Source organism: Vicia villosa, linkage group LG6, assembly GCF_029867415.1.
Source record: "Vicia villosa cultivar HV-30 ecotype Madison, WI linkage group LG6, Vvil1.0, whole genome shotgun sequence".
Lineage (NCBI taxonomy): Eukaryota > Viridiplantae > Streptophyta > Magnoliopsida > Fabales > Fabaceae > Vicia > Vicia villosa.
In genome coordinates this window covers 17,487,635-17,510,770 of record NC_081185.1, presented here as the reverse complement: position 1 = coordinate 17,510,770, position 23,136 = coordinate 17,487,635, and positions in this window count along the sequence as shown.

Here is a 23,136-nt window from a genome sequence, read left to right as displayed (position 1 = left end):
AACTAATAAACTTATTAAAGATTTGGGTACGGGGGTTTGTTATGCAAGGGGAAGATTTTAAGTACCCCTGACATCTATGGCACTCCGTAGGAACCTTTTTATTGTTTATTATTGTCAAAAAATGCCTTTGTGTTTTTTTGTTTAAGTAGAGTGGGAGGATGTGAAAAGAAGATTTTAAAAGTGAGCTTGATAAGATATCGCATCTTAGGTCTACATACCCCTTTAACAATATGGAAGTCAAAGCTTTTGTAGTTCCTCTTAAAAGGAAAATAAAATTCCAAGTTGCAAAATCATTTTGGGTTTTGAGCTTTAATAATACTCAACGGGTTTTTAAAATGTAAAGCTTTAACAATACTTAACAAGTTTTAAAAGATGCCAAGTTTTAACAATATAAGGCTAGGGTTTGATTTTTTAAAAGAGAAGTTGGTTAAGCTTTAATAATACAAAACCAAGGGTTGATTTAAAAAGGTTGAGATTTAACAATACAAAACCATTTTCAAGACAAGTGGGTGCAAAGCTTTAACAATACTAAGCACAAAGTAAAAATTTTTGGAACAGAGATTGTGTACCTTGACAATTTTAGTCAATACCATCCTCATTCCTTTGGAGTTTTAGGCAACATCTTAAGCAATATCTCAAGTGATGTGTGTGATTACATGTGTATCATAGATATAATCAAGGGTGAGTTTCAACAATATCAAAGTGTATTCTCAAAGATAAAAGTTGAATGAACATATATATATATATATATATATATATATATATATATATATATATATATATATAATACAAAACCAAGGGTTGATTTAAAAAGGTTGAGATTTAACAATACAAAACCATTTTCAAGACAAGTGGGTGCAAAGCTTTAACAATACTAAGCACAAAGTAAAAATTTTTGGAACAGAGATTGTGTACCTTGACAATTTTAGTCAATACCATCCTCATTCCTTTGGAGTTTTAGGCAACATCTTAAGCAATATCTCAAGTGATGTGTGTGATTACATGTGTATCATAGATATAATCAAGGGTGAGTTTCAACAATATCAAAGTGTATTCTCAAAGATAAAAGTTGAATGAACATATATATATATATATATGTATATATATATATATATGTATATATATATATATATGTATATATATATATATATGTATATATATATATATATGTATATATATATATATATATATATATATATATATATATATATATATATATATATATATATATATATATATATATATATATATATATATATATATATATATAGGATAAATGTACAAATATGTAAGGGAAAATTAAAGAAACAGGTTATATTAACATGGCATTGCTAAAAATCAAAAGATCAAGAGATCACAAGATTAGGGTTTTAGGTTTTTGTGTTTATATCTAAACCTAATTAATTTTAAAAGTTGGTTAGAAACCTAACCCTAAAAGAGAGTTAACTTAAAGGGAACATGGAATCATCAAAATGGATTTAAACCTAGTACTAAATGATTTACACAAGTTATAGACAAATTACTTGGTGAAAAATATTAAATGAATTGATTTTTAAAGTTTTAAAACACATAAAAATACTTGTATTTTGATTTAATTTTTAAATGATTAAATAATAAATATTTTTGTGATTTTAAATTATATTCATAAAATAGGTAAGATAAATAAAGAGTGTGCAAAAAGCTAAGTTAAAATAATCAATTTTACTATTTTTAACAAAATATTAAAGTTTGTAAAAGAAACTAAAATAAATAAGTGCGAAAAAATTGGTTTGGCCCTAGGGAGGTTTGAACCCACGCCTCTCATGTTATCAGTGCAAAACATTGCCACTGAGCCAAATCGCTCTAATTATCAAACAAACACGCGCGCAAATATATAAAAGAAAACAAGTTTCAAAGTTCAACTCAAATTCATCTTCAACCTTGAGACAAGAAAATATGGGTTTTCGAATTGGACCAATACTCATTCATTTTTGAAAAGGTAAAGGTGCAACTTACGTGATTTTTCAGGACAAATTTAACTATGTATCTTTCATTAATTTATTTTAACTGTGGCTCATGAATTTCTCAGAAAATGCTAAGAACCCTAATTTTCGAAAACAAAATTAAATGTTGTACATGATGAATAAATGAACACCAATAGAGGGCTTTTGATCCCTACATTGTGCTGAACAAAATGGTATCGAGTTTTAATGAAATAGGTACAAGAATAAGAAAGTCAAAGTTTGAAATTTACCTCTTGAAGCTAGAAATCAAAACCTACAATGGAGGACTTCCAGAAGTGTTTGAATGACCTGGATAGCTTCCTTAGACCTCAAGGATGCTAATTGAATTCTTGAGAGCTTTTGGAACTGCCTAGATTCTTCTACTCGACCTCAACTACAAATTGCTTAAGTGAAAATTGTGGGTGTTAATTCTATGGTTACAGCTATGAAACATGAGTTTATGAAGCTTCTATGAAGTGTATAGAAGGTATTTGAGTGCTTGAACGAGTTCAAGATGGCCTATATAGCTCAACACGAATCTATATGCTAAGTTTCAAAGTGAAAATGGAGGGTGGTGTTTTGGTGGTTACACACTCAAGCTAAAGGTTTGGACAGATCCTATGGGGTGTAGGGATGATCTTTGAATGCTTGTTTGACACTGAACAAGCTTAGAACTCAAAATGATCAAGTTTGTAAAAGTGACAATTTTGGAGATTTTGGATGAGAGGGTGACTTAGATATTTGAGGTGTGTCTTAATTCAAGACCAATGACCTCTATTTATAGGCCCAAAATGTGGTTTGTAGAGGAAAAAATCAGATCAAAAGGTTGCTTCAAACTAAAGTTATGAGATTTTACTTCTTGGTGAAGAAATGTGAAAGTTATGGTCTCCAAGGTACTTGCATCAACTATCTACCCAATACTAAAATGTTGCCCAAACTTACTATATTACCCTTGCATTAAATTTTTCTTACACTAACAAAAGGCTATCTAAGTAATTAACAAAATAAAAATTGCTATGTGCCAATTGTATGCTTCTCATTGGTTTATTCTAAAAAGTTATGTACTAACCTTTGCACACATCTTTACAAACTTCTCTCTCATTTTGAAATGTTTTTCCCTCTCTCGACTCTCTCTTTCTCTCCTTCCCTCTTCTCTCTCCTCAATCCTTAAAAACTCTCATACCCGCCGTCGCACACTCAGATCCCGTCAGAACTCCTCTCCCCGCTGTTGCACACTCAGCCGTCGTCACACCATTCCGGGCGATTCTGCAAAGGTATAAGAAGAAGAAGGAAATGTATCTCCTAGGTTCTGGTTTTTCAGTTTTCGAACTTTTTGATATATGATTTTTTTCTATTTTGTACTTTTCAATTCACAGCATCATGTCTAGACCTCCCATTATGATATCTGATTTAAACAAGGGTAAAATTATTGGGAAGATTGTCGTTCGTATTGTCGCGACCTCTGGACCATGAAAGAACAAAATGGATAGGAGCCTTTTGAAACTATTATACAGGACATCAAGGTACACATTTTGATTTTGTTCATAGCTCAATGGTGGTACATTGAATAGCTTTACCAAATAATACTTTCATGTCTAGGGCAAGTTCATTTTCAAAACACAAGTTCATTTTCAAGCCTATTGTTGATTTGTTAACGGGAAACTTTCAAGCTGACTGTTTATACGGTATTGCTTCTATAATTTCTTATCATACTTATTCTTCATAATGAATGTGTGTATTACGTCTCGCTTTAGCACTGTGTTTTTTAACCCCATTCATGCTTTGTGATTAAGTTTTTCAAATTTGTTCACAATCTATTTTCATCAATATCAATGGGTATCACAAGGTTTTTTATGGTAATTGTCTACTGCTTCATGCTTTTTGCTTAGTTTTTCAAATCTCATCACATGTTGTTTTGTATGCAATGTGTTATGTACACAGGTCTAAATGTACACAAACTTTTTTTTTACAACATTATTGCTTCTACCTTTTTAAATCCAAATGTTAACCATGATCTCTATATAAAATAGGGGTTTAAATTGGATGAAGACTGTATGGTTAATTTAGTTGATTTTCAATTCCGCAACGACAACCGAAACCGCAACCGCCATTGCAAGCTACTTCTGCTCATTTTTTCAGCCCTCTTTTTTAATTTTGTTTTTGGTACAGGTATTTGGTATGCTTACGGAGATTTCTGCCAGAGATCAAATAGAACATCTCACTGCTCAAGCATGGCATTCAGATAATAAACAATTAGAACAAAAGGTTGGTAAATATTTCCTATGCTATCGCTCTACTCACTGTTTGCGTTCTATTTAATAAATTTTCTTATGACACATACCGTCATCGGATGGATTGTTCATTAGCCGTCTAAAGCAAGCCGAGACTGCATACCAGATTATATTTCTTATGCATCTTCCTTTTGTAAAAATGTATCTTTTGTGTGTTACTGCTTCATTGTTTAATTTGCGTGATTTCTAAATTCTTGTATGGATTTCTCTCTTACTTCCTGATGTTATCTTTTGCTTTTCAATAGGCTTCAACACTGCTTCTTTTCAATTCCTCAGATAGATTGAGCTATTCTGAGATAATGACTCAGTTGAACTTGACCAACGATGATGTTATTAGACTGCTTCACTCCAAATCACCTACTGATCATTTTGAATTTAATTCCAAATTTACAGACAAAAGGAGGAGGAACAAGTTACATTAGTAAAAAAATAATTGTTATAATCTATTTTGTATTTCTGTTTTATAGATTGTTGAGTTAGACTGACACAATTTGTTATGCACATTCCTCTTCCTCCTGTGGATGAGAAGAAAAAAGTTATTGAAATTGTTGACAAGGACAGAAGATCTGCAATTGATGCTTCAATTGTGCGTGTTATGTAGAGTCGGAAAGTTTTAAGTTACCAACAGTTAGTTATGGAGTGCGTCGAGCAGTTAGGCCACGTGTTTAACGTTCATTCATGACCTATTTGTTTTGTTACTCCGTTTTTGCTCTATTCCTGAATTGTTGATATGAAATAATGTGTTTGCTCAACCCAATGTCAAGGCAATCAAGAAGTGGATTGAAGACTTGATCTCTAGAGACTACCTGGAAAGAGACAGAGATAATGCAAAGTTGTTCAAGTACTTGGCATGATGCGATATTAATGACTTCACAACTGAAGTTTTTAATGTCTGTTGGAAATATTTTGAATGGACATGTATTGTATTGATGTACTTGAATATATGCCTGGATTTGTTTTGAATGTGTTGAATGATGCACTTGGATGTGATGTGTATGTGATGATGACTTTGAAATGAGTTGGTATTATCAGAATTCGGACGAGGTTTTCATGTGCATGTTTGGCATTTGGCTGTTATGAAATGTTAACATATGGTATTGAATTTTGAATGGACTGTGTTGGTGTGAATTGAATGGCATGTGCTTGATGTATGCTTGGCTGTTATGAAATGTTAACGTATGGTATTGAGTTATGATATGCTTGCTTAAAAGTAATTCAATATTTGGCTGTGTGCTTGGTGTATGCTTGATGTATGCTTGGCTGTTATGATATGTTTGCTTAATATTGAATGACATGTGCTTAAAAGTAATTCAATATTTTTTATTATATATTTTTTTTATTATCATTAAAAGTGTATATTATCAAATTGAATAATACTACATAGTCATTTAAACAATTAATTTTTATCTTACGGGTCACTATCAAATTATTACCTTTATTTAATCATTATATTTTGTATAATTAGTAGCCCATTATATATTTTTGTAATATTTTGATTTCATAATTTGCCATCATATTACATGAGAGACTTAATTATAACCATTAGAATATGTATTAACAATCAAAATTGAATAATTTCACAATTTAAAGTTTCAATTCATTATAATTTAGTTATTAAATTTCATTACACAGTATAAATTCCTTTGCTCTTGGTTATTTGACCTATCTTAAATTTTTTTTATGGATCATTAATTTAACTTAGAATCTAATTTTCATACTACTAATTTTAATTTCCATTTTATATATGCAATTTGGTCAAACTTCTTTACTTCATATTTTTTGTATTGTTAAAAAAATACTACACCACAAATAATGCACCCGGGCGACAACACGGGTCTCTGACTAGTTTGCTTTAAAAATGGTGTAGGGTGGTTCTTATGAGTTTTAGAGTGTTGCTTGATGGTTTTGGTTTTCTTTTTGTGTAGAACAAACAATGTAGTGGCTCTAAGCAAGAGTTGTTGGTGATTAAAGCCACTTTACAAGAATGAAAGTCATATCTTTATGCTTGAAATGGCATGATTCAATGAGCAATGGTTAAAGCACTTGGATAATAGCTCAAAAGAAAGTGTAATCCTCTGTTTATGATGTTTAGAACAACCAAGAGGGTTTGCAAACAAATATTATTCAGATTTGAATTGGATTTGCAAACTTGGTTCGTCATGTTCCTGACTTGAATTCAAGTGTTATGGTGCCATCTTCATAAATCCATATCTCCTAGCTCAAGCATGGGATTTTTGTGCTATAGGACTCTTTGGAAAGATTGTAACAAGGACTATAACTTTGGTGTTAGAAGCTTACTCAAATTCATTTTGCATATTGGTGAAAATTGGTCACAATGTTGGAAGGAAACTAGTTTAAAACACTTAGAAAATTTTCGCTAAGTGTTGGATGAAACTTCATGAGCCCATATCTCTCAAATGGTTGATTTTTTGGAAAAAAGTTATATGTGGCAAAGTTGTAGTTTTGATTGTAATCTACAACTTTCATGTTGGAAGTTTTTCCAAATTCCTCTTAAATCTTGATGTTCCAAATTGGTGCCTTATTGCATAAAACACTTAAAATTCCAAATTTTCCAACTTTAACTTTTGTTGACATTTTTATTCATGATTGATTTTCTTGATTTTCCTTGATCAAATGACTCCAATAATCATATATTCATGTTTTTATCTTGAAAAGTCCATGGTTGACCAAATTTCCCAAAAGTCAAAGATAGTCTTGAACAATTGTATTTTTCCATATGAATTGCATTTGTGTAGATATCAATTGAATCAAGCTCTTCTAATTAAATGTATAACATGAGTAAATTATAATGAGGAATCGAATATCCTTGAGTCATGATTCGAACTATGGAGCCATGTCCTGATTATAAGTCAACTCCCTAGATGAATTAGGTCAAAAACCCTAATTTATGCACCAGATGAAGTTGAGAGTTGTTGATATTGAATTGAACCACTCTTGGACTTGGATTTTGATGAGGGGAATCACTTGAGCATATGAAAATGCATGAGCTCCTTTGTGGGCCTCAAAACCCTAATTTGCCTGAGTCTCCTTAATTAGTCACCTACCTTGGGAAAGAAGCAACAAGCAAAACACAATATTTTTTTGTACATTTTTTGCTAGTAAATGATATATGAAAAATGATGATAATGATGATGATGATGATGATCAAACTTTTCTCAAAATGAAGTGGGATCTCAGGGTCAAAAATTGGGGTACAACATTAATTATCTTCATTTACGTTATCTTTAACATTGTATATTTTGTCCCTATCAGATGATAGGCTTATACATTATTTTCTTGTCTATGTCATTGTCCCCAAGGCATCCAACTGCCCGCAAATAAGAAAATTAGAGCTCCATATGTTTTTTCCTTGAAAAATAACATTCCATTAAATTGGGAATATATTGTGAAAGTGAACATGTTCATAACTATAAGAAAAATTGTTGGGATACCTTATGCTCGGGAGATCAGTAAGCTTCTTAAGTTTTAGTGGTTGATTTGAAGAGAGAATTGAAAATGAAAATGATAGAATAAGAGAATATGATTAACAAAGAAATTTTGGGAAACTGGGAGTGCATTTAGACGAGAACAAGAAAACATTCATCCATAAGAGTAATCTGAAAACATCATCCATAACTCCTTCTACATCTACTAAACCATCTACCAATGCCTCTGAACCTCCAATCATTACCAACCAGATGATCATGGATCAGCTTCAATATATTCAGGGCTATGTGCAAGATTTGAGAGACTACATGACTACAAGGTTTGATGAGGTTCATAGTCACTTGGAAGGTATCTCCTACATGTTAGCGCAAATTGAAGAACTTGTAGAGGATTTTTTAGGGGTAAAACCAGATTACCATGTGTTATGCTTTCACATTATTTTCTTTGCATTTTAATTAAAACGCTCAATATCTTTCTTTGTATGGTTTAAGTACTAGTTGTAACACCCCAAATCTACCCGGTAATTATAATAAAAATCAGAGTATAGATTCCAAACAAATTCATTTGAGGTATCACATATTCGTCATTTCAAAAACATTTACGGCTTACTTGCCTTCATATAGATACATAGCACAGGAATTTAAAACGATAATCAAATCATTACAAAAAATCACTTTATTTAAATTCAATAATTAACTCGCAGCGGAATTCAAAAAAAAATTCTCTATATTTTAGTTTAATCATCATAGCATCTTCACAAATAACTTTGAGTCACCAACCAAAGTAAAACATCACTAAAATTCAGCAAACATAACAAAAAATAAAGCAGTCGTTTATCCCCCCGAGTGCTACGTATCAGAGCGACCACTGACTCGACTCACAGCGTCTAAATCTTCATCAAAGCTATCACCTGCATGTTACCAGTATAAAGATAACGGCGAAACAAAGAAAAGGGGTGAGATATCAAACAATATAAACAGGGTGATGATAAACAGTATATTCAGGTTCGAGTTATAATAATTATCGCTTTGCGAATCGTTACCGTCTAGTTTACTTCACTGTTTCAGTCAACAACACAAGTCACAGTATCTCACATAAGATCATACTCAAAATTCACAACCAGTCACATAAATTCACACATCAAAAACACATAACATCATAACCACACAAATGAAATGCGACTAACATGCATGTGGTACCCAGGGCTTCAGCCCCCATCGCCAATTGCCAGATAACAGAGGCATTAAAACAGGCATAAGCCGTCGTCGCTGTTTGCCAATCCAGGCCGTCGCTAAAACATGTAATTCATGAGACACTGATGAAATGCAACAAATCACAAACATCACAAAACAACGTCGCGAGGCATACGCCTATATCACAAACACGTCGCTAAACACCGTCACAAAGTCATTCGCCTACATCGCCAAAATATATCAATAGTTATTGATAAACAATCGTCAACTTAAATCCTGCACCTTGCAATAATTCACAAAAACTCATCGCAACATCGCAATATATCACACGACAAATCAACAACAATAATTCATCACAGATAATTCACGCAAACATCGTCATACTTCACAAAACTCACAAAAATACGTCGCGTCGCAACATTACCAAAAACACCGCAAGCTCAACGGTTATCAGATTATTCCCGAACACTCCTAATATTATTAAACTCGCTATATATTTTTCCGTCTATTATTATATTCCTCTGCTACTTATATAATGTCTCTGTTACGAAATTGATCACTACACTGATGGGCAACAAAGTGCTATTGTTATTTTCATTAACTTCTTCTATATTATTAACTCATAAAAATTATAATAATATATAATTATAATTCGACAGAGTTTCGAAGGGACTCTAAAAAAAACTCTACAATAATGCATCCAACTTTAAAGTGCCCAAAAATACCCTACTGACAATTCTTATTACATATAAGGGTAACTCTTATGCACTAAATTATCTAATAGTCTGACTCAAGTAATAATAAAACAACTCTAAAGGGTCAAATACCTTCAATTTTAATCTTTACAGCTCATCAGATTTAACTCTAAACATCTCGGTAGCAACTCTGAAACCCTATTGACAACTCTAAGAGAATTGAAAATCACTTAAGTTGGCCAAATAATTCAAATATTATCTCTTACTCAAAATTCCTAAAAATGTTATATCAATAATATTAAATTATTATCATTATTATGAAACATGTATATATTAGTAAATAACTTGAATATCCTTTGTTCTCTTCTAGAAAAAACATAAGTTTAGATTGCCAGAACTATAATTCTATTATGTTTCTAAGCATTAGTATCATTAATATAATTCAAAACGTAGGCAGTTACAGTGTTAAAATTCTATCAATTATAGTTTCATTAGCTTCCGTCTTCCGATCATGTATGATACACTATACACACACTAACGAAGTAATATATATAAAACGTGAGATCACTACAGTATATGTAATTTACGAATAACGAAGCCAAATACATATATGAATGAATAGTGACGTTATATATAGACTATCCTACTCGATACAGAATTATATGTATCAAATCAGATAAAATTAACGCCAATAAAATCATCAACTCATCAATTTTTACGGAAACAACAAATTTACACAGAATCAAACATGTGATAATTTCATACAATTTTTAGGAATCAATCAAACACAAAGAGATAATAAAATTCCTTAAACCCCACATACGGTCCATCATATTCCCGTTTATAGAGCAAGAACCCCACCCTTACCTTGTATTCGGAATCCGCTCTACAATTCCGGTCGAATCCCAGCTTTTCCGGTTCGCGTAATCCTTTCGGTTTCTCCTTCCCGACACAGCTCTCGTATCCCTTTTTCAACCACTGAGCTTCCAAACCCTTGTTTTGTTTTCTCTTATCACGTACAGCCACCAAAACCTAATTCATCATTATTTTTATTTATTCCTTTAATCCAATAATAACAATAATAATATTATTATTATATCTAATGGGCTTAAACTTCACACCTCCAATTTACTATTTAACACACAACCTCAAAATCCAACTTAATTAAAAAATCCATAATAATACTAAACTTAATATTATTTCTCCGACTAACTGACTAAAATCTGAATTTAACTTAATAATCCAAATGCGCCTCTTAAAATCACACTAACAAATTCAACTACTTCGATACATTCTCAAACTTCTTCTAAATCCAATAATTAAATCCTTCAATAATTTAATTAACTAATTAATTAAATTTGGGGCGTTACACTAGTTTCGTGTATGATCGTACTTTTGTACTTGGTATTACTATGTGTTTGCAATACTAGTTATTTGTTGAATGTATGGTGGTTATATATGTTTCCTATTGAATTTATGTGTGTATGACTTCTCTATAGGTTTCTCCTATTTGTGCCATGTTTTCTTCTTTTTGATAATGTCTAAAGGGGGGCAAATATTGGTTTGTGTTGTTGTTATTTCTTCAAGTATATATCAAAGAAGAAAAAGATAAAGATATCATGAAAAGTGTTCAAGGGAAATTAAATGAAATAAATGCAATGATCATCATCCTAAGATACATATCAATTCTATATACCACCTCGAATACTCAGAAACTTCATTTAAACTTTATCCTACAATTTCTTTAAGATCGTGCGCAAAAACCATTGAAGTAATGCTGTCTAAAATGATATATTTTTTTTGAAAAATAGCAGTTTTAATTAATTACACCCTTATGGTAATTGATTAACAGTTTGAAAATTTGAAAATTTTATACGTTGGCTGGCGGTAATCAATTACACCCTCGTGGTAATTGATTACCACATTTAAAAATCAACCTTTTCACTAAACAACATCGTTCCAATACATGACAATGCTTCATGATACCTTTTCAAAGTTGTGCATCCATTAAAAGAAGTATTTATGAATGTATATAAAGCAATTTACTTCAGAAAACAAAACTCACTTCTTGCTAATCATTTTACACAATTAAAACATTCTTTTTAAAGTGTTCATCTTTGTTCAAAGGTTTTGAAACATTGCATATTTTCAAATATCATTAAAGTTTCAAAACTTAATCTAAGAACTCAAATGCTATTTTGAATTTTGATATTAGAAAGAGAAGTTTATTTTCAAGTATAACATTGGAAATAAAGCAATCAACATATTCTTCAAAAACTCTATATAAAATGTGATATTTTACTTATTCGTAGTGTTCTTTCTTGTGTGTATGTGTTAGAAAGTTGTAAAGGGGTATTGGTGTGAGATTTATAAATTATTTCTAAAAATTGTGGAAAATCTATAAGGGAATAAGGGACTGAACTAGCATTCATTTGGAGAAGGTGAACCAGGATGATTCTCGTGTCATTTACTTTCTCACATTTAATTTTCAATATAATATTTATTAACTTTCATAAATCGGTTAAGTAATCATAGCATCACTTTTGACAAATTAATATGTTTGAACTTAAGCGAGATACCTAATTCACCCCCCAATCTCTTAGATTGTATCTAACACATACAATCACTACAACGAAATATGCCTTTTACCTCACTTGAAAAAGAGGTCTTACATCGGTTATTCATTCAAGATAATGAAAGACGTCATGAAAAGTCTTGATGTCTTACCTCAGTTGTAAAATAATCGACGGATAAAGTGTAAAGGTCATAAAACAAAACTGATGGGTAAAACACGATTGAGTTTATTAAATCTAATATGGATTGATTATTTCACTAAACCCTAGATGAACATATAACGAATCAAAATTGGATAGGAAAATAATTATATGAACACTTGTGTTATCTTTGAAGAACCACTTGCACTAATGGATGATTTTCAAACATCTTGTAACTCATCATTCATCTCACGTTCTTTTATGGTTAAAATCTGTTCAATATTTCAAGTTCTTTATTCAACACCTCCTTTTTTACTAATTCATTTTTGAAAGCATAAAATTTGATGCTTTGAAAAATGAACAAATGTGGAAGAAAATTGAACGAAAACTAGAACTATTAGAGATTTTAATGCTAAAAACGCATGAGACAAATGATGAGTTGCAAAATCCTAGAAAATCATTAATCAATATAAGATATGTTTCTAATATAATATATTTTTTTATATGATTATTTCCATAGGTTATATTTTCAAAGAGAAGTTAGTGAAATAAACAATCGACATTAGATATATTAAACTCAACTTGACAGAACAAGATGAAAGCTGCATAAAGAATCACAAAAAACATAAACTCAATATCAATAAAACTCTACAACTCAAAGTAAATAACTAATAAACTACAACATATAGATTGTCATAACTTAGGAACTAGAACAACTAAAACAACAACAATAAAATCAACAACAACATCAACAACAAGTGTCAACAACTACAACAACAATATCAACAATAAGAAAAAACCTATAATATAAAGTTGTCTAAACAACATCAACAACAACAACAACATCAATATTAAGATAAAATCTATAACATAAATCTGTTTAAACAACAACAACAACATAAAACTTCTAGGGTTTTGGATGTCAACAACAATAACAATAATAACAACAACTGCAACTATAACAACAACACCATGAGTAATGATTCGTATTTAAGATGATATGTGTTTATGGCTCTCGTACTTTCGGGCTCTGTTGTTGGCTCTCTTATTAAGGGCTCTTCAGGGTTATGATTGTGTTGCTTAGAAAAGTGAAATTGAATGCTATAATCTAAAGTTATATATATATATATATATATATATATATATATATATATATATATATAAGATAAACAAATTCAACTCGATTGGAAAACAAAATCGAGGTGAAAAGTGGTGTATTTTTAGATTAAAAATTAGTAGAAGACCCGTGTGTTCGCACGGGTTAGTCAAATCTTAAGATGAATAATGTATTACAAACGGGAAAAAAAAAAGTTTAAAATTCGAATGAGGAATGTTAATTTAAGATGTGATGAGTATAAATATTTATAATATTTTGTTGTTTAAATTTAAAACGTATTGTGGTGATAGTGTCCCATGAAAATAATGAGTTTATGCTAATTATCAATTTTTATAATATTTCGTTGATTAAATTAAAATAGGTGTTGTGGTGATAGTGTCCCGTGAAAACTTCTTAGATGAATAGTTTTCAATTTTAATTGGTATATAATTTATTTAAATGCAATTATAAAATATGAAATTATATAATTTAATAACAAATATCACTAATAACTATAAATATTAACAAATATTTGGTTGGTTAAAATAAATAAAAAATTGTATTGTGGTGATAGTGACTCGTGAAAATAGCTGATGATATAAGATGGGTGAATAAAATAAAATAGATATTGTGGTGATAGTGAACAGTGAGATAAATAAAATTTTAATTAATTAAAATTAAATTATAATATAAATTTTTAATTCGATAAGGCTGAGTTGTTGTGATATATAATTGTTATTATAAAATTTCTAATAACTACAAATATTTATCAAATCACCGACATGATAAATTTAATATGTCTAATAACTATAAATATTTAATGCACTGATAAATTTATGTGTGTAATGCACACTGATTATATCAAATGAATAGTATATTAAAACAGTTGTAAATAATTCACCATTTTTAAATTGATAATAAATATTTATTCTAAAAATTCTCAATTTGAAAGAATAAAAAAATGTTGAAAACATTTTAACCCTTATAAATCTTCACCTCAAATAATTAACCTAATAATTTAATTTGTTTATAAACATATAAGTACTAAATTATTTTAATGATGGCTAAGGAATGCTAAAATATAAAAAAAATGAAAAGGTAATAAGTCATCATTGTTAATTTTACTATCACTCTCAATTATATCATTATCAATATGGTAGAATTGCCTTCAAAATTCACATTTGAAAAACTTTGTTTTAAAAGGTGGAAAAAACAAACAACATAAAATATTCATAAGCAAAAGAGAAATGAAACTAAATTAAACAATGCATCGGAAAATAAATATAAATCAATACTAAGTAAAAAAATTCCAGTGGAACTAAATTGGTTGAAACATGATGTTGTTTTTCTCAAGATTGGATAAAATCATAACAGCGTATTTTTAGATAGCCGTTTTAGATTACCTGCTTTTTGCGCTGTGTAGTTGTAACTTTGAAGCAACATTACATTATGATGTTCTAACCAATGAAGCATATTTTTTTATCACTATTTTATGGTTTAATGAGAAAAGGTTCCTTTAGTGTGTAGCAATGAATATAGTGTGAAAAGTGAATATCTTCCTAATATTAAATTTGGGTATGCATGAGTGGTGTTATTTGCACAAATGGATGTGTTGTAAATAATTCAAATATCATTGTCTAAAATAATATAAGGAAATTTCTTTGGCTACCTCCCAACCTTCTAGTCCATCTCTGGTGAAAAACCCAAACTACCCCTGACTTCGGAAATGCATTTCTGAAATGCAAGAAAAAAGTGTTTTCGGAGATGCATCTCCGAAAGCGCCTTTTTTTTTTTTGAAAAATTGTCTTATTTCGGAAGTTCATTTCCGAAAACAGCATTTCGGAAGTTCATTTCCGAAATACTGCGCGTTTTGCAGATTAAGCAAAACAGCCCTCCTCCCCCAATTCATTTACCCTAATCTTCTTCCAAACTCAACCCCAAAGAGATTTTTCTGCAAACCACATCCAAGCTACATCAAAGGCTCCATCTACTTGCTCTACTACATTTAAAAGTCCTCCAATCTATTCAATCGGTAAGCATTTTGATTTTAAGATCTATGATTAAAATTTATATTAGGGTGTTTACAAATAGCAAAAAATGTATTAGGTTAGGTTTGTACTGATATTTAGGATGTTTAGAATGTGTAGACATAGGTTTGATTTAGGATTTTGGCGTCTGCCATTGGAGGTTGCAGAGAACTTCCGCGCAGGGGTGTTTCGGAAGTTCATTTCCGAAAACACCTCCATTCCCAGTTTCGGAAATGAACTTCCGAATTGTATCAGAAGTGCAATTTTTTTAGTTTTTTCTGTTGTCTCGCATATTAATCGATTTCAACTGTTTACAGGAACATGTCAGGCAACCAACCAACACGCATCAGACAGGGTAGAGAGACCCAGACTGCGTCGGCTAGACACGAGCGGGCAGCGGCGTAGCTGGCGTCGACACAGGGACAGGGGCAGGGCCGGGGACGACGTGTGCGAGTTCCCGTGGAGATGGGCGAGGGTACCTCCTCATCTGGATCTAGGAGTAGGTTGGCTCGGGTATCTTCTTCCCGCCAGCGAGAGGAGGAGGAGGAGGACGTGGCAGTGCCATACCACGAGGCGGAGGGGGTACCGGATGTTGACCCTCCACCCGGGGAGGAGGATGAGCAGGAGGACAGCTACCCGGGAGGGCCCATTGTCACTTCCGTGCAGATATCCTACCGCGACCACGTCGCTCGGCGGATCTGGGAGGGAGAGGTATTTTTTATAATTTTCCCGACTACATTATTTAACCATTTATAATTTAGACGTTTATTCAATATTTTAACCGTCTATTTAACCGTCTATTTAACCGGTCTATGTAACATACTTTTTTATTTGTTTTTTGGTAACAGGAGAGAGATCCGTTGAAAATGGTGAACCATTCCCGAAAGATTTTCAGTCTGTTTAAACCGACTGCCGAGTGGTTTAACGACGCTGTGAGAGGTTCAGGGCTCAGTGGGCTCTGCATGACGGGGTACACCACCATCAGCCACGGCATGCAGGGGGCTTTTGTGGAGCGGTGGCACAAGGAGACATCTTCTTTCCACTTGCCGGTAGGGGAGATGATGATCACCTTGCATGATGTGCAATGTCTTCTCCACCTGCCGATCAGGGGGCCACTGTTGACCCACTCCCGGATCAAGAGGGTCGTAGCCACTAAGTGGATGGCGCTCTATTTGGGTATGGAGCCCGAAGCTGCTGACTTTGAGTGCGCCACGACATCTGGGCCTCATATGCGGTTCACCACACTGAGCCGCTATTTCGAGTACCACCTGGACGCGGCGGCCGATGCCGAGGAGGCGGGTGACGAGCTATTTACACAGTATCACCGTGGCTGTGCTCTCCGGTGCTGGTACATGCATGTGGTAGGCGCTGCAATCTTTATGGACAAGAGTGCAAGGTACGTCGACGTGACCTACCTCCGCTACTTGATGGACCTGACCATCGTTCACCAGTGGAACTAGGGGGCAGCTACTCTGGCATACCTATACCAGAAGCTGAATGAGGCCTCCAACTGGAGGACGAGGCAGTTGACCGGATCCTGCACACTACTCACGGTACGTTTCATTTTAATTGTTCCGTATTTATTTATGTTTCGTATTTACTTATGTTTCATATTTATTTATGTTTCAGAGCTGGATCATCTCCTACTTCTCCCGCATCCACGGCTTCCACATCCATCCTGCGTACGTTGACGCCATGCCCAGGGCCGCCAAATACGTTCTCTAGAGGGGGAACAATGCAGTGGGACCATACCGTGGGTACTTGGACCGCACGATGCACGACGACGTCACCTGGAGGCCGTTCAGCGACCACACTCAGATTGTCCCCTTTGACGGCATATCTCTATATTCTGGTTGGTTGGCATGCGGGACTACCATCATGGTCCGGTATCTCCCTGAGCGGTGCATGCGGCAGTTCGGACTTGTGCAGATGATACCCAGGTCACCCTTTGAGGCTGCTCCCGACACAATGACCAGATGCAGCTCACTACCATGTTTGATGATTGAGAGCATCATGTGGTACCGGAGGAGTACCGTCGCATGCGGGTCACCCAGGACTGGCACAGTGTGGAGGGGTACGTCACATGGTTCTATCGGGTGTCACATCCTCTGCTGACACCCGACGCTCCTAGGCCATCACACGAGGAGATCCTGGAGAACCAGCAGGCCAAGGATGACCACGCCATTGATCTCCTGCCTATCTGCCAGCGGATAGAGATGCTTGGGCGGGACGCGTTGGATCGAGGTGTCGTTCATCAGGGCGGTCCAGAGGCAGTCGCCGTGATGGAGATGATCATGACTGATGCGGGCCGTTCGGCGGCATACAGGTGGCAAAGGAGGGCCCAGGGTGAGAAGGTTAGGCATACCCAGTAGTGGTCGGGTTTATTTTTTTTTTGTTTTCGGATTGTATCTTTCATACACTATTATTATTTGGATTTGGATCGGATCGGTTTGTATATATCACTTTTCTTATCATATTAGTATATTAGTATTTTCTGTTTATATATCGATTATTTTACTTGCCGTCTATCTTTAATTCCAAAATCATTAAAAAAAACACAGTTTCTGCATAATTCGGAAGTTCATTTCCGAAACCCCCCAAAATCTGAAAAAAGGTGTTTTCGGAAGTTCATCTCCGAAAATACCCCCCATTTGGTGTTTTCGGAGATGAACTTCCGAAGTCTGAGAAAATTTTTTTAAAAAAATTACTTCGGAAGTTCATTTCCGAAGCAGGAGTAAACTGGGTTTTTCGTTGGGGGTGACCCCATGGGGAGGTGGGTAAAGGAAAATTCTAATATAATCCAACATCATAAAAAATGTTTAAACAATAGAATAGTACGAGTAGAAAATAGAAATGCAAGTTCTAATATTGAAATGGCATTAATAATAAAATATTTCTAAACAATTAACCATTTTGAATTGAAATAACCATTTAGTACTTAAGATTTCTTATCTAAACACTAAATAGTGCACATTAATTACCAAAACTAAACTGATACAGTAAAAAAAAAATCAGTGAGAGCAAGATTAAATTTATTTTATCAAATAAATCCTTATGCACATAATGCCAACTGAAAGGCACCTCACACATGCTCAAACATTCTCATCATCTTAATTTATAATATGACTTATACTCCTAATAATGCAACTAATACACAAACAAAGGACGGTAAATTCAACTACGTTAATATGCAGGAGAAAACTGTCACGTGCATTGAAATGTGTAGGTATTGGAATACAATAGGCATATGCAACAAAATTGAACATATGCCCCACATCTTACCAAAACTGTAATTATCAGGCCTTCGAGTGTGACAAGAGCGTGCATTTCCAAAAGAATAAGAGTCCTGAAAATCTTTTAGGCTATGTTTGGGAGTTTGGAGGGAAAGGGAAGGGAGGACTTTGGAAAATAGAAGGAATTGAGTGAAAAGGATAAAAATATTTTGGGTAGGAGGGTTTTGGAGGGTTTGAGTTTATTCATAACACCAAAAACCCCATAAAATGGGGAACTCAAAAATTGTAATGAAGGAGGGTTTTGGAGGGTTTTGAAGGGCTTACATAAATTTTCCAAATATCTTTTAGGTTGTTATACTATTTTGAAAATTAAAAATTTAGTAATGATAATAACTCTTTTGTCATTCTAAACAAATTCATTTTTTCAAAAAATGTTAAATATTTTTCTATATTTTTTTAAAACTTTGTTTTTAGAAGCCTTCCCCACTCTTCCCCTACAAACTCTCAAACATAGCTTTAATAGATTATCTTGTCTCTGTTTTTGTTTTATTTCTTTTTCTTTTTCTGCATAATTCAATAGTATTATAACATTATGTTAATATCAAAAACAAATAAAGGGTATTCTCCATAAAATAGACACATCCAACAATAATCAATAGGATGTATATACCTTTTGAAGTTTATCAAGAACTGGAACAACTTTACTTTGAAGCTTCTTGCCAATAAAAACTCCTATAGGAGACTTGCTAGATGATAATTTTTCCTGCAAATAACATTCAAAGAAAGTTAATTAAGGTTTTAAATATAGGTAAATCAAGGAAGAAAAAAGACAAAAAGATTTTCCTTATAACTACTTCTGAAAATCTTCAAGATTAGAGGCAAGTGTTTCCCATTGAAAGTTGGGAAGTGATAAACAGCCTTTGACCTTACGGTTTGGAGTTGAGACTGATGTGATTGTTTCCCTGTACAATCTGTGACTCTGTGCTTTGGTGTTGGCATCATACCTACAATACACATAATCAAGCAGATTAATAGTGAGGATTATACAATAACAATAATAATGTAGATATTCGAACATATTCAAATACCAATATGTTGTGCCAGTTCCGACTTTTCCAAAGGCATTTTTACGAAAAGAAGAAATTTCAGTTCCTTCTTTTAGAGAATCATTGATATATGATACCACATCATGTTGCTGAACATTAAAAAAAACCATAAAAATATTTAGTATCCTGAAAAATTGAAAAATCAAAATTTAAAAGGGGTTAGAGAGAGATTGGGAACCTATAGGCAGAGAACAGTGAGTATACAAGTACTATTGTATTAATTAAAGAAACAAAAAATTTAAATAAACTAAACAAGAGGTCACTATACATCAATTCTAACATCACAAATGGCTTTTAGCAGTAGTAAGCAATCCAATGGATCAAGCTCCTTGTACTTTGATATCTACTCTATGCATAAGCAATAATGACATGAGTTCTTTGAATGTCATAACAATTGAAGGTGTTTTAAATTGGCGGTATTTTGTGATAAAACATTCCTGGTGTATGCATGTGGAATTATGCAGGATCGTATGTTTATGAATGTCATGCTTGATGTCTTGACATTGGAATCTGACAGAAGTAGCTGCCATCTTTTAGTTGTGAGGTTTCCTTTTTTGTCTCAAGTCTCTTTAGGAAACTATATATTGTGCGATGTTTGTTTTGTGCTAAAATCGATTGAATCACAACGTATGTGATCATCCTGACGATGTGGAAATTAGGTTTGCATGGGTAACCCTAGTTTCTGTATGAAAGGCCTATGGCCCAAGTCCTTCTGCCAGCTGACTATATATCGACTGCAAATCCTACTTTCAGTAGCAGAGTTTTTGAGCATGAAAGATTATTAAACTCTCTGTGTTTCCACCGTGTGTGTTTCTTGTGATCCAAACAATTAACATGTTGATAATTGTTGTGGAGTAGTTTATCCGTGACTGTGGATTGTGAAGAACTGTTGTTCTGTTTTTTGTTTCTTGTGATCCACGCTATTATCTTTGATGATTGCGTTGGAATTAGTTTGTGTTTTAGTTGTGTCACTCTAAGCTTTTAAGCACGAGTGCGTGTCTCTTGATTGAAGCTTTTAAGTAGATCAAGGTGTGTTTTTGAAGTGTGTCTTCTATCTGTAATTGTTTATTCTGTATGTGTTATCACTGCTGTGATAGAGGGGGAGTGGAATGGAAATATTCCATATCTAGGTAGAACCTAAATAGAAGGGTCATTGGGTAGTGATTAAGTGATAAGTTGTAACCGGGGGATTTTAGCTTTGAATTGATACTACTGATAGTGGACTTCATCCTTGGCTTGGTAGCCCCCAGAGTAGGTTGTTTTAACCGAACTGGGTAAAAAAATTTGTGTGTTCTTTACTGTTTTATGCTGTTTGCTTTTACTGTCTGTGCTGCATAATTGTGGATGTCATAACATCCAGTTTGACATCGAGCGTGTGTTACTAGAATTTTCAATTGGCATCAGAGCAGGCACCCTGCCTGTTTACATCTGGGTGAGATCTAGGTACAACAAAAATCGGGTACTATGAACAAGAATAAAGAGGACACTGCATAATATGTCACAGCACTAACGAGTGCTTGTGAATCTGATGATGATTCCAGTGAAGATGAATTAACCTTTGATGAGCTTACAACCTCCTACAAAGAGTTATATGCCAAAAGTACTGAAGTATGTAAGCAAGTGGAGAAGCAAAAGAGGCTCATAAAGGAGTTGGAAACTGAAAAGAAAGAACATCTTGCAACCATAGAGTCACTAAATGATGAGATCAGCATGCTGAACTCTAAGATGGATCAAATGTCAAAATCTGTCAGAATGTTAAATTCTGGAACTGACTCCCTGGAAGAGATACTGCAAATTGGACAGAGATCAGGAGACATGTCTGGAATAGGATTTGTGGGAAGATCAGAATCCATCTTAGGTCTCAAAAGTCAAAAACCTGAAGTTCATATTCCAGGTCGGATGCCTAGACCAATGTCACAACATCATAAGGACAGAAGGATAAACCATGATAGGAGGAAATTCAATCAATGGAGATGTCACCACTGTGGAAGGTTTGGTCACATAAAACCTTTTTATTTTAGATTGTATGGCTATCCCAATCAGTTTCCTCCAAAGAAAACCAAGCAAAGCGCCTCAGTGGAGAAACAACAATGGGTTCCTAAAGGCATTGCCTTAATGGCTCACACTCCCCTGTGAGTATCATCAAAAGAAGACTGGTATTTTGATAGTGGCTGCTCAAAACACATGACAGGTACAAGAAATCTGTTAATAGATGTCAATCCTCATTCCTTTAACTATGTCACGTTTGGTGATGGAGGAAAAGGAGAAATCCAAGGGATTGGAACTCTAGAATATCCTAAAGGTCCAAATCTGAACAATGTTCTTCTGGTAAAAGGACTGACTGTGAATCTAATTAGCATCAGTTAACTGTTTAACCAAGGCTTCAATGTCAAATTCACCAAGAATGAATGCATTGTCACAAATGAAGACCATATGGAAGTCATGAGGGGCTCTAGGTCTAAGGAAAACTGCTACTTATGGGAACCTAGTATTTTAAACTGTTCCTCTAAAGACTCCATGACCAAGGATGAGATCGAGGAAAATCAAAAAGAAAGATCAATTAAAAATGTAACTAAAAATTTGAGAGAATCAGATAAAGAAACATCTGCTAGCGATCTCACGGCCAGAGAACTTGCTACTATTCTCTCTGAAAACTATTTAAGGAATGAGAGACTATATGCAACAATTTTAGGGTATAGAAGTACTTACACTCTTCTTCAAGAAGAAAACATAAGCCTTCGGTCAAACATTGATGATCTGAAAGAGAAGTTGTTAAACAAATCTCACAACAAGGATGGAGAAGTAAGAAATCAGACTTACTTGATGGAACAGATGATGCCTAATCAAAGGATGCAACATAAAAGGAAACATCAAGAAAGGAGCAAATATTTCCCATATAAGAGATGTTATCAATGTGGCAAGACAGATCACTTGAAGTCCACATGTCCTGAAGCTCATGCTCTTACCAGAAGGATGATATATCAACAGAGAAATCCCTTAAAAGCTGAACCATAACACCTCGAGCTAAGTGATGAAACTGAGCATCCAAGTTTAAATACAAAGATTTCAGGAAGAAAAATAAACAGTGTAAAAAGGAGAAGACCGTATCAAACTTCTAAAACTTGGTATGAAAGAAAAGCTGGAAATAGATACGAAGAAGAGATATTCAAGACCTTCTTTGTAAAAATTGAAGGTGAAAAACTAATGATGTCTAAATACAATGTCACTCAGAATGTCATGACATTGTACTATGAGAGGGGTACTAATGTATCAAAGAAGACCACCCAACTCATCAGAACCAAGCACATGGATACAACATGTCTCTCTCCCAGGAACCTTGCAGCTAGCAAAG